Source organism: Salmo salar, chromosome ssa18, assembly GCF_905237065.1.
Source record: "Salmo salar chromosome ssa18, Ssal_v3.1, whole genome shotgun sequence".
Taxonomy (NCBI): domain Eukaryota; kingdom Metazoa; phylum Chordata; class Actinopteri; order Salmoniformes; family Salmonidae; genus Salmo; species Salmo salar.
Genome location: NC_059459.1, coordinates 11,717,142 through 11,729,700, shown reverse-complemented (window position 1 = coordinate 11,729,700; position 12,559 = coordinate 11,717,142). Strand labels below are relative to the sequence as shown.

At 42.4% G+C, this 12,559-nt stretch overlaps 1 long non-coding RNA gene and 1 other non-coding gene across 11 annotated transcripts; one reads left to right on the top strand and one right to left on the bottom strand.

Annotated features, from left to right (window-relative positions):
- Window positions 1-327: 327 nt before the first annotated feature.
- On the top strand, window positions 328-421 carry trnai-uau (transfer RNA isoleucine (anticodon UAU)). Its single transcript has 2 exons — window positions 328-365; window positions 386-421. It is a non-coding gene; the product is annotated as a tRNA-Ile (tRNA).
- Window positions 422-1,303: 882 nt separating this feature from the next.
- LOC106576758 (uncharacterized) lies at window positions 1,304-11,772 on the bottom strand. 10 transcript variants are annotated; one of them, XR_006760318.1, is made up of 6 exons: window positions 10,326-11,744; window positions 9,819-9,939; window positions 9,652-9,732; window positions 8,466-8,643; window positions 1,876-1,989; window positions 1,304-1,770 (listed from the first exon to the last, which is right to left on the bottom strand). It is a non-coding gene; the product is annotated as an uncharacterized lncRNA (long non-coding RNA). The 10 variants fall into 10 exon arrangements; XR_001322002.2 differs by lacking the exon at window positions 8,466-8,643 and having other exon boundaries at window positions 10,326-11,012; window positions 11,532-11,744; XR_006760320.1 differs by having other exon boundaries at window positions 11,532-11,744.
- Window positions 11,773-12,559: the final 787 nt, after the last annotated feature.

Sequence of the window (12,559 nt, the reverse complement as noted above, 5' to 3'; positions counted from 1 at the left end):
CAAATACACACGGCCAATATAGGAAAATACAATTTAGTCACAATAGACTCGACAACGGACAGCTCTCTATCCATCCAGTGAGCAGTTCAGGCGAACTAACGTTAGCAAGCTAGTTAGCTATGTTCAAACAACGCAAACGACTGATTCGGCAAATCAGTAATTTATTAAAGCTTAGTTGGGTCTTGATCGGTTTCTATGGGTGTTGCTGTATAGTTCTGGTTGTGTTGTAACACATAAAAGACAATATAATTACCGATTTAAAAAAAAGAGATGATAGCATCCGGTTTAGACTCCTCATAATCTCTATTGCTGAGCCGTAATAGTGGAGCTCCAGTGGCGCAATCGGTTAGCGCGCGGTACTTATATGACAGTACATTGTAGAGCTATGCCGAGGTTGTGAGTTCGAGCCTCACCTGGAGCAGTATTTTTACTGCTGCAGAAGAGTGATAGGTATTAGCCGTTGAACTTGAGATAACATTCAATACGTGAACCAGCCGCTCAGTACCTACCTAATCTGTCAGTGACTGACGATTAAGCAGTGTAAACAAAGATGATATCAGTTAGGGACTTTTTTCGCTAACATATTTGTTTGCCTAAACCTAGTAGATATAAAAATTTAGGTAGAGTAGCCTAGATATTACTTGTTAGATATTGCTGCACTGTGGGATCTAGAAGCACAAGCATTTCGCTACACTTGCAATAACATCAGCTAACCACGTATATGTTACCAATACAATTTGATTCGATTTAATCACGATTTGTCATGTCTTAGCTACATGCTATTTCTTAGCTACATGTTATCATTAACATATATTCCTGCTGTTTTATGTTGCGCTGATCAAGGCACGTACACAGGGGTCTTTGGGTGAGTGATGATCACATTCACATCCATGCGTGCTTCGAAATGAAGACATAAAACAAAATAGCTATTATCCACACTCCCATCGCGGGGGCCAGTAGTGTATAGCCGTAACGGACATTTTGGTGACCTTATTTGACTTTTTCTGCTGCTTTTGAGACACGGTTCGATCCCCCCTTGGGACACTACTTGATTGAGTAAATAAAACAATCAATCACAATACAGTAACTATTGGTCACTCTACTATGTATTATTATTCTAACATATATTCATTATAGAATTGTGTCAGTTATTAATGATAAACCTTTAAACTGCACTCTTCCTCTCCTCCCTATTTTTCAGCTCCAGATGTCAACCTACACAGTCCAAGGGTTGCAGGTCTGCCAACTTCCTTCTGGTCACACATTGTATTCAGAGAAATATCCAATAAACCAAAGACATTGCTTTAACTGATTGTAGTTTATTGCAGATATTTTCCTCAAATAAAATGTAGCATACATAAAATAAACAAGTTATTACAATTTATTTACATTGGGTCTAATGTGTGCGTGTGATAGGGAGACATGTATATCAACTCAGGAAAAAAAGCACACAGAATTTCCTCAAACTGTAAACATTAAGCCATAGTCTTTTACAATATTATCAATCACACTTTGATTTGATAGATATTTAGAGTAATTATGTAGATATTAAGAATGGATATGAAAGAGTAGATATCTCCAATCCTAAAATAAAATGGACCAAACATTAAATAAACAAGTAATTACAACTTATTTACATTGTGGATAATGTGTGTGAGTGCATGTTGTTTTATTTTCCCTTGTCAGCCACCCGTCTCTGCTTTGTCAGTCTTGATAGGCCCAGTGTCTTCTGGGTGAGGCTGTCGGGCAGTGGTGGAGTGCATGGCAGATCTGAAAGAGAGATGCACAAAGTGACAGTAAGTATATAGCTCAACAACATGTCTGCGTGTACATCTGTTGGTGTGACTGAGCATATACAATAGAATTCTGAATGACCTGTATCCATCTGGGTATCGTACAAAAAGGTTTCTCCCTTCACGGCCAGTGTAGTAGGAACTGGTGCAGCAGAGGACTGCTGTGACTGCAGCTGAACTGCTTGGGGTGGCAGATCTAAAAGAGAGAGGCACAATTTTCTTAATTGAAAATACAGTGCCTTGCAAAAGTATTCATCCCCCTTGGTGTTTTTTCTATTTTGTTGCATTACAACCTGTAATTTAAATGGATTTTATTTGGATTTCATGTGATGGACATAAACAAAATAGTCCAAATTGGTGAAGTGAAATGAAAAAAAAATAACTTGTACATTTTTTTTACAAAAAACGGAAAAGTGGCGCATGCATATGTTTTCACCCCCTAAATAAGATCTGGTGCAACCAATTACCTTCAGAAGTCATATAATTAGTTAAATAAAGTCCACCTGTGTGCAATCTAAGTGTCACATGATTTCAGTATATATACACCTGTTCCGAAAGGCCCCAGAGTCTGCAACGCCACTAAGCAAGGGGCACCATGAAGACCAAGGAGCTCTCCAAACAGGTCAGGGACAAAGTAGTGGAGAAGTACAGATCAGGGTTGGGTTATAAATAAATATCCGAAACTTTGAACATCCCACTGAGCACCATTAAATCCATTATACTTTTTTTTTTTTTAGAATATGGCACCAAAACAAACCTGCCAAGAGAGGGTCGCCCACCAAAACTCACGGACCAGGCAAGGAGGGCATTAATCAGAGAGGCAACAAAGAGACCAAAGATAACCCCCGAAGGAGCTGCAAAGCTCCACAGCGGAGATTGGAGTATCTGTCCATAGGACCACTTTAAGCCGTACACTCCACAGAGCTGGGCTTTATGGAAGAGTGGCCAGAAAAAAACCAATGCTTAAAGAAAAAAATAAGCAAACACGTTTGGTGTTCGCCAAAAGCCATGTGGGAGACTCCCCAAACATAAGGAAGAAGGTACTCTAGTCAGATGAGACTAAAATGTAGCTTTTTGGCAATCAAGGAAAATGCTGTCTGGCGCAAACCCAACAACTCTCATCACCCCGAGAACACATCCCCACAGTGAAGCATGGCGGTGGCAGCATCATGCTGTGGGGATGTTTTTCATCGGCATGGACTGAGAAACTGGTCAGAATTGAAGGATGGCGCTAAATACAGAGAAATTCTTGAGGGGAACCTGTTTCAGTCTTCCAGAGATTTGAGACTGGGACGAAGGTTCACCTTCCAGCAGGACTATGACCCTAAGCATACTGCTAAAGCAACACTCAAGTGGTTTAAGGGGAAACATTTAAATGTCTTGGAATGTCCTAGTCAAAGCCCAGACCTCAATCCAAGTGAGAATCTGTGGTATGACTTAAAGATTGCTGTACACCAGCGGAACCCATCCAACTTGATGGAGCTGGAGCAGTTTTGCCTTGAAGAATGGGCAAAAATCCTAGTGGCTAGATGTGCCAAGCTTATAGAGACATATCCCAAGAGAATTGCAGTTGTAGTTGCTGCAAAAGGTGTCTCTACAAAGTATTCACTTTGCGGGGGTGATTAGTTATGCACGCTAAAGTTTTTGGTATTTTTGTGTTATTTCTTGTTTGTTTCACAATAAAAAATATTTAGCATGTTGTGTAAATCATTTTTTTAAATGTTATTTCACCTTTATTTAACCAGGTAGGCAAGTTGAGAACAAGTTCTCATTTACAATTGCGATCTGGCCAAGATAAAGCAAAGCAGTTTGACACATACAACAACACAGAGTTACACATGGAGTAAAACAAACATACAGTCAATAATACAGTAGAAAAATAAGTCTATATACAATGTGAGCAAATGAGGTGAAATAAGGGAGGTAAAGGCAAAAAAAGACCATGGTGGCGAAGTAAATACAATATAGCAAGTAAAACACTGGAATGGTAGATTTGCAGTGGAAGAAAGTGCAAAGTAGAAATAGAAATAATGGGGTGCAAAGGAGCAAAATAAATAAATACAGTAGGGGAAGAGGTAGTTGTTTGGACTATGTACAGGTGCAGTAATCTGTGAGCCGCTCTGACAGCTGGTGCTTAAAGCTAGTGAGGGAGATAAGTGTTTCCAGTTTCAGAGATTTTTGTAGTTCGTTCCAGTCATTGGCAGCAGAGAACTGGAAGGAGAGGTGGCCGAAGGAGGAATTGGCTTTGGGGGTGACCAGAGAGCTATACCTGCTGGAGCACGTGCTACAGGTGGGTGCTGCTATGGTGACCAGCGAGCTGAGATAAGGGGAGACTTCACATAGCAGGGTCTTGTAGATGACCTGGAGCCAGTGGGTTTGGCGACGAGTATGAAGCGAGGGCCAGCCAATGAGAGCGTACAGGTCGCAGTGGTGGGTAGTATATGGGGCTTTGGTGACAAAAACGGATGGCATTGTGATAGATGCCCAGATGCCCCATAATTTAAAGATGGTGGAAATATTAATTGGTTAATTCTGATTAATTGGGCCTTGATCGAGAAAAGCCTCGAAGGCTGAAAGCTAAACGGAACTGATTCCAAATTTTAAGAGACTGCTTTACAATTGGGTTGACACACCTTTTGCCTAGGGACACTAGGAGAGAGGAGCACAACACAGAGGAAAGTGCAGCAGGTTTACATGATTCAGACTCCATCTGGACCCAGGGTGGTCTTGGTCCAGTAGGATCAATCCATAGCCAGTACAAAAGGGCTCTCGGATTTTCAGCCCAATAGTATGTCTGAAAATTTGTAAGAGCTAAACCTCCCAATGCCCTAGACTTCTATAAATGTTTTCTACCAATCCGTGGACCTTGCCATCCCAAATAAAATACATTCATATTTGATGCAGCGAAAAAAAAGGTTTTGTAATAAAAATGGGTAAACATTTGGGCAATACATTCATTTTAGTAGTAGCAACTACTATTTAATGACATTAACCCTTCCAAAAAGTAAATTATTGTTTCAAACTGCCTGCTAGAGCAATGTTTTCCTTAAACAAATTTGAATATTTCCTTATCACTAACTCCCAAGTAGGTGAATTAATCCAGGACAATCCTAAACAGAAAGCTTGTAAAAGAGCACTTTAAAGCAGCCTGATTTACAGGAAAAGCTCACTCTTGCCTAGTTTCAGCTTGTACCCTGAGATTGCTCCAAACTGTTTAAGAATAGATAAGGCATGTGGTAATGAAGTATCACGGTTGGAGATTATCAAAAGGAGGTCGTTAGCGTATAGCGAGACGTTCTGCTCAAGGCCGTCCTGAGTATACCTTGAACAGCCTCATTAGAGCGCAGTGCGACGGCGAGGGGCTCGATTGCCAAAGCAAACAACAAGGGGGAGAGTAGACAACCCTGTCTGGATCCACGGTGCAAGGGAAAATAGTCAGAGGACAAGTTATTAGTCTGTACCGAAGCCATGGGAGAGAAATAAAAATGTTTTATCTATGCAATGAATTTATAAAGGGCGGCAATCTATAAAGGGCGGCTGTTAGGTAGTCCCACTCAATACGATCTAAAGCCTCATTGAGCGAGACCACCACCTCCAGGTCCCCCGACGCTGGGGAGTACAGTATATTCATAAGGCATCTAATATTGAAAAATGAATGACTATTTCTCAGTAAGCCAGTCTGGTCAGAGTGTATTACTTGGTGGTGCGAGCCTTCCATACGGATGGCTAAGAGCTTGGCTAGGATTTTTTAATCACAGTTTAAAAGCGAGATTGGGTGATAAGATCCACATTCCAGGGGATCCTTGTTTTTCTTTAATAGCAATGAAATTGAAGCTTGATAAAGACTAGGCGGTAGCTTTGATGTATTAAGGCGCAATGTAAATATTTGAGACAGGAATGGGCAAAGCAGACCGGAAAACGTTCTGTAAAATCTGTTTGGGAAACCGTCCGGACCTGGTGATTTACCACTTTTCATTGCAAACACTGTAGTTGTAATCTCCTTAGGTGTAAATTCTTCTTCTTAACCATCATGGGATTCTGTATCAATTGAAGCCATATTCAGACCATCGAAGAACGAATCAGTCAGCAAAGGATCTTGCGGTTTAGAGGTGTATAGCTCAGAGTAAAATAGTTTACAAGCATTTCGCTACACCCGCAGTAACATCTGCGTATGTGACCAATACAATTTGATTTGAAATGATCTCTTTATGGCACCCCAATGGTGGAACAAGCTCCCTCACGACGCCAGGACAGCGGAGTCAATCACCACCTTCCGGAGACACCTGAAACCCCACCTCTTTAAGGAATACCTAGGATAGGATAAAGTAAACCTTCTAACCCCCCCTTAAAAGATGTAGATGCACTATTTATTGTAAAGTGGTTGTTCCACTGGATATCATAAGGTGAATGCACCAATTTGTAAGTCGCTCTGGATAAGAGCGTCTGCTAAATGACTTAAATGTAATGTTAAATGTAATGATAGACTGCATCCAATTTATTGAGTAGGGTATTGGAGGCTATTTTGTAAATGACATCGCCGAAGTCGAGGATAGGTAGGATGGTCAGTTTTACAAGGGTATGTTTGGCAGCATGAGTGAAGGATGCTTTGTTGCGAAATAGGAAGCCAATTCTAGATTTAACTTTGGATTGGAGATGTTTGATGTGAGTCTGGAAGGAGAGTTTACAGTCTAACCAGACACCTAGGTATTTGTAGTTATCCACATATTCTAAGTCAGAACCGTCCAGAGTAGTGATGCTGGACGAGTGGGCAGGTGCAGGCAGTGATCGGTTGAAGAGCATGCATTTAGTTTTACTTGTATTTAAGAGCAGTTGGAGGCCACAGAAGGAGAGTTGTATGGCATTGAAGCTCATCTGGAGGGTTGTTAACACAGCGTCCAAAGAAGGGCCAGAAGTATACAGAATGGTGTCGTCTGCGTAGAGGTGGATCAGAGACTCACCAGCAGCAAGAGCGACATCATTGATGTATACAGAGAAGAGAGTCGGCTCAGGAATTGAACCCTGTGGCACCCCCATAGAGACTGCCAGAGGTCCGGACAACATGCCCTCTGATTTGAAATACTGAACTCTATCAGAGAAGTAGTTGGTGAACCAGGCGAGGCAATCATTTGAGAAACCAAGGCTATTGAGTGCCGATGAGGAAGTGGTGATTGACAGAGTCGAAAGCCTTGGCCAGGTCAATGAATATGGCTGCACAGTATTGTTTCTTATCGACGGCGGTTAAGATATCGTTTAGGACCTTGAGCGTGGCTGAGGTGCACCCATGACCAGCTCTGAAACCAGATTGCATAGCGGAGAAGGTGCGGTGGGATTCGAAATGGTCGGTAATCTGTTTGTTGACTTGGCTTTCGAAGACCTTAGAAAGGCAGGGTAGGATAGATATAGGTCTGTAGCAGTTTGGGTCAAGAGTGTCTCCCCCTTTGAAGAGGGGGATGGTCGCAGCTGCTTTCCAATCTTTGGGAATCTCAGACGACACGAAAGAGAGGTTGAACAGGCTAGTAATAGGGGTTGCAACAATTACGGCAGATAATTTTAGAAAGGGTCCAGATTGTCTAGCCCGGCTGATTTGTAGGGGTCCAGATTTTGCAGCTCTTTCAGAACATCAGCTGACTGGATTTGGGAGAAGGAGAAATGGGGAAGGCTTGGGCGAGTTGCTGTGGGGGGTGCAGTGCTGTTGACCGGGATAGGGGTAGCCAGGTGGAAAGCATGGCCAGCCGTAGAAAAATGCTTATTGAAATTCTCAATTATAGTGGATTTATCAGTGGTGACAGAGTTTCCTATCCTCAGTGCAGTGGGCAGCTGGGAGGAGGTGCTCTTATTCTCCATGGACTTTACAGTGTCCCAGAACTTTTTTGAGTTTGTGTTGCAGGAAGCAAATTTCTGCTTGAAAAAGCTAGCCTTGGCTTTTTCTAACTGCCTGTGTATATTGGTTTCTAACTTCCCGGAAAAATTGCATAACACGTGGGCTGTTCAATGCTAATGCAGAACGCCACAGAATCTTTTTGTGTTGGTTAAGGGCAGTCAGGTCTGGAGAGAACCAAGGGCTGTATCTGTTCCTGGTTCTACGTTTCTTGAACGGGGAATGCTTATTTAAGATGGTGATGAAGGCATTTAAAAGAAAATAACCAGGCATCCTCTACTGACGGGATGAGGTCAATATCCTTCCAGGATACCTGGGCCAGGTCGATTAGAAAGGCCTGCTCACTGAAGTGTTTCAGGGAGCGTTTGACAGTGATGAGTGGAGGTCGTTTGACCGCTGACCCATTACGGATGCAGGCAATGAGGCAGTGATCGCTGAGATCTTGGTTGAAAACAGCAGAGGTGTATTTAGAGGGCAAGTTGGTTAGGATGATATCTATGAGGGTGCCCGTGTTTACGGCTTTGGGGTGGTACCTGGCAGGTTCATTGATAATTTGTGTGAGATTGAGGGCATCAAGCTTAGATTGTAGGATGGCTGGGGTGTTAAGCATGTCCCAGTTTAGGTCACCTAGTTAGCACGAGCTCTGATGATAGATGGGGGGCAATCAGTTCACATATGGTGTCCAGAGCACAGCTGGGGGCAGAGGGTGGTCTATAGCAGGCAGCAACGGTGAGAGACTTGTTTTTAGAAGTTCTATTTTTAAAAGTAGAAGTTCAAATTGTTTGGGTACAGACCTGGATAGTAGGACAGAACTCTGCAGGCTATCTCTGCAGTAGATTGCAACACCGCCCCCTTCGGCCGTTCTATCTTGTCTGAAAATTTTGTAGTTAGGGATGGAGATTTCAGAGCTTTTGGTGGTCTTCCTAAGCCAGGATTCAGACACGGCTAGGACATCCGGGTTGGCAGAGTGTGCTAAATCAGTGAATAAAACAAACTTAGGGAGGAGGCTTCTAATGTTAACATGCATGAAACCAAAAGAGCGCCTGGGGAATAGGAGTGGAGCTAGGCACTGCAGGGCCTGGATTCACCTCTACATTGCCATAGGAACAGAGGAGGAGTAGGATAAGGGTACGGCTAAAAGCTTTGAGAATTGGTCGTCTAGGACGTCCGGAACAGAGAGTAAAAGGAGCAGGTTTCTGGGGGCGATAAAATAGCTTCAAGGTATAATGTACAGACAAAGGTATGGTAGGATGTGAATACAGTGGAGGTAAACCTAGACATTGAGTGATGATGAGAGAGATATTGATAAAAAATGATCAAACCCCCCACCCAAAATCTATTTTAATTCCAGGTTGTAAGGCAAAAAAACAGGAAAAATGCCAAGGGAGATGAATACTTTCGCAAGCCACTGTAATCATACAACTAAACAGACTGAATGAGTGTAAGGCCTAGATTCAATCAGATCAAGTGTTAACTGGCAATAGCTGACACCGCATAGCTGATGTTTTGGTGGTGTCTGAGGTGTAACTGTGTTGGATCTGTCAAATCAGTGAGCAGCTGATCTTAATCATTGTCACAAAACTACACCCGCCCTACTCATGTTACAAGTTCAGAACGAGAAAGTGTAGGTTATATAGAAATAATGACGCTCAAATTCAAAATCATTAAACTAAATAATGAGGATTTCTATCAGCCTAATCGAGATGTAGATAACATCTCAAATTGCAATGTTCTAACTTGTAAACAGGGCTGCATGAGATTTCCATTAATGCGACTCCGTGCAGCCAATGGCAATGTCTGCTTTAGGTATAATGCCAGGAGCCGCTTGTGAATTTGACAGCTCTAACACAGTTCCACCTCAGACACCGCCAAAACAACCGCTATGTGGATGTCGGCTAAAGCGGATCTGAATGAATAGAGCCCCAAGTGAGGGACAGTGTGCATGTGTGTATACATGTATGTGATAATTACATGTATCACCTGTCGTGGCCGGAGTAGCAGGTGTAGGGGCAGACGACTGCAGCTGTGAGGACTGTGGTTGAGCAAATAGATCTTTTAGATCTAAAAGAGAGAGGAACAATTTTTTAAGTTATAATTATACAACAAAACAGAATGAGTGAATGTATATACGTGTGTTTGATAATTACCCAGACCACATCACACTGCTTCAGGTCTACAAGCCTCTGGAAGTTCCAGCCAGCCACTCCAGGCCTGGAAAAGATTGGTGGAAAGATGGTTACCTGTCACCCACCGAGCAGGTTGGAAGATCTGAAAAACAGGCACGATATAATTTTAATGACAAAGCCTTGACTACACACTAACCTCAACAGAACAGACTATGGGAGGCGCACAGTAGTACACAGAGCCATGACTACATGGAACTCTATTCCACATCAAGTAACTCATGCAAGCAGCAAAATTAGATTTAAAAAAAACAGGTGGAACAAAAAAACACCTTATGGAACAGCGGGGACTGTGAAGAGACACATGCATACACACAATAACATACTGTACACACACGTACACAAGGATGTGGTAGTAGAGTAGTGGCCTGAGGGCACACACTTAATGTGTTGTGAATGTATTGTAATGTTTTTAAAATTGTATAACTGCTGGACCCAAAGAAGAGCTCTAGGACCATGCTTCAGGACTACCTGGCCTGACGACTCCTGGCTGTCCCTGTCTCCAGTCCACCTAGTCGTGCTGCTCATCCAGTCTCTGCTGTTTCTGTCTGCAGCTATGGAACCCTGACCCGCTCAAGGCTCATCGGAGGTACTAACTTGTCCCAGACCCGCTGTTTGATCCTGTCTCTCTCTACCGGACCTACTGTCTCAACATCTAAATGCGCCGCTATGAAGAGCCAACTGGCATTTACTCCTGAGGTGCTGAACTATTGCACCCTCTATAACCCTTCATTATTTGACACTGCTGGTCATAATCTGGCTAAATAGCTGTACTCTTTTATAATCTCCACCAGCACAGCCAGAAGAGCACTGGCCACCCTTCAGAGCCTGGTTTCTTCCAAGATTCCTGCCTTTCTGGGGAGTTTTTCCTAGCCGCTCTGCTTCTACGTCTGCATTGCTTGCTCTTTGGGGTTATAGGCTGGGTATCTGTATAAGCACGTTGTGACAATTGCTGATGTAAAATGGGTTTTATAAAATACATTTGATAGATTGCTTGTGTATGCTTCTATTCATGTCAGTAACTCTAAATCTAAATGTCACATTGAGTTGTCTTATATTTCCTCAATAGGAAGTTGTACATGCGTAAGGCACTTTTAAACACTTTTTCCTGGTCTTTCCTGCTCGGGACAGGGGGCTTCAGGTTTGGGAATGGAGGGCCTAGAGAATTGGAATATTAACAATACTTAGTGTCCACATGTATGAATGAACTTCAATATGGGTTCACTGTGTATCTCATCTGATTGAAAATTGCTGATTATATACTGTATATGTCTATTTTCTTTAGAAAATCTGCCACCAAACCACACAATTCTATCCAGTGGGAGTGCACACAACCATTAGCTTATTTTACCAAGTCAAAAAGAACATAACGACGCTAGCCTACTACACCCCATATCAACCAACTAGTTGTAACAAGGCTATATTATACTGTAACGTTACTGTAGCCAACTGTACGTTACATTATTATAAACCTAGCTAGCTAGTGATAGCTTAGCTAACTCCAAAGAAACAACCAATGAATGACATCAGGCTTTTTAACAAAATATGTATCTATCTAGCTTGTATGATTGCATGTAAAACAACTTTACAGATGATTACAAAGTTTGAAAGCAAAGTTGACTTATCAGTATGCTGCTCTCTCGGGAACTAGAGTGAGGCATCCAGATATGAGATTACCTAGCGCCGTTAGCATTAGCTAGCATCGCCAGCATGTTAGATATGAAAGTATCTATCCAGCAACAATCTCGAAGTCAAAAACGAAATGAACTATGTGAAGCCATGCTGACTTCGTAAGATAAATAATTAACAGGCTGAAAGTACATTTCTGTGAGTAACTTTAGCTTGCCAGCTCAGTGACCGGTGATGCACCTATTCCTGTTTACAGAGTGTGCGTACCTCCCACGTCCTGCGTGGAGAAGCGTCACTGAGTCAACGTGTGGCCAGAATTATATTACATCCGGGTTGGTTTACAAACCATTGACAATGCATGGGAAACTGTTTAGGGCCGTTTAGCCGCGCGGGGGGCAGGGGCGGGTACCAGTTATCTTATAACACACCTCAATGTGTAGGTCTAGCAATTTTCGAGTTATTCTGTTTTTGTGACACTATTTGGTGCGAGGACTTTTCTAAGGCCTAATATAAAGTGCAAATATATTATTCGTTTTTAGCTGTAAATGTAAGAAGTGTGTTTCTAACTCACGCGGTATTTCATCAACTGAGCTGAAGTAGTTCCCTCATTATATATAGGAGGCAGCATGACTGAATTTCTACACAAATCCATTGAGCTGTAATAAGACTTGCAGTTTAACTTCACTAGAGGGGATGGTATTTGATAATTAACTGCATTTGAACTTGGACAAGGTGAGAGTGACTGTTGTTGAGGTAATTTACCAGTATTACATTAGAATGGTGTATTTAGTATACTTCTCTGGCCAGCTTGTAATGACCTGTATCAAGTTCCACTCGGGGGCGCTGTTGTCCATGCTATGAGTGGGGTGTACCATCTCTAGTTAAGTACATCAATGAGGCTTGGTGGCTGGTAGTGACTGGCTACGCCTCTCTTTAGTTGAATGATTTAGACACATTTGATTGATGCATCATTCGCAACCTTTCTGTTGACATCAATACAGTTTCTTTTAAATGTCAGAATGTTGTCCTATACTGATTTGTCTGTGTGCGCATGTTTGAGAATGCTCCCTGAACTT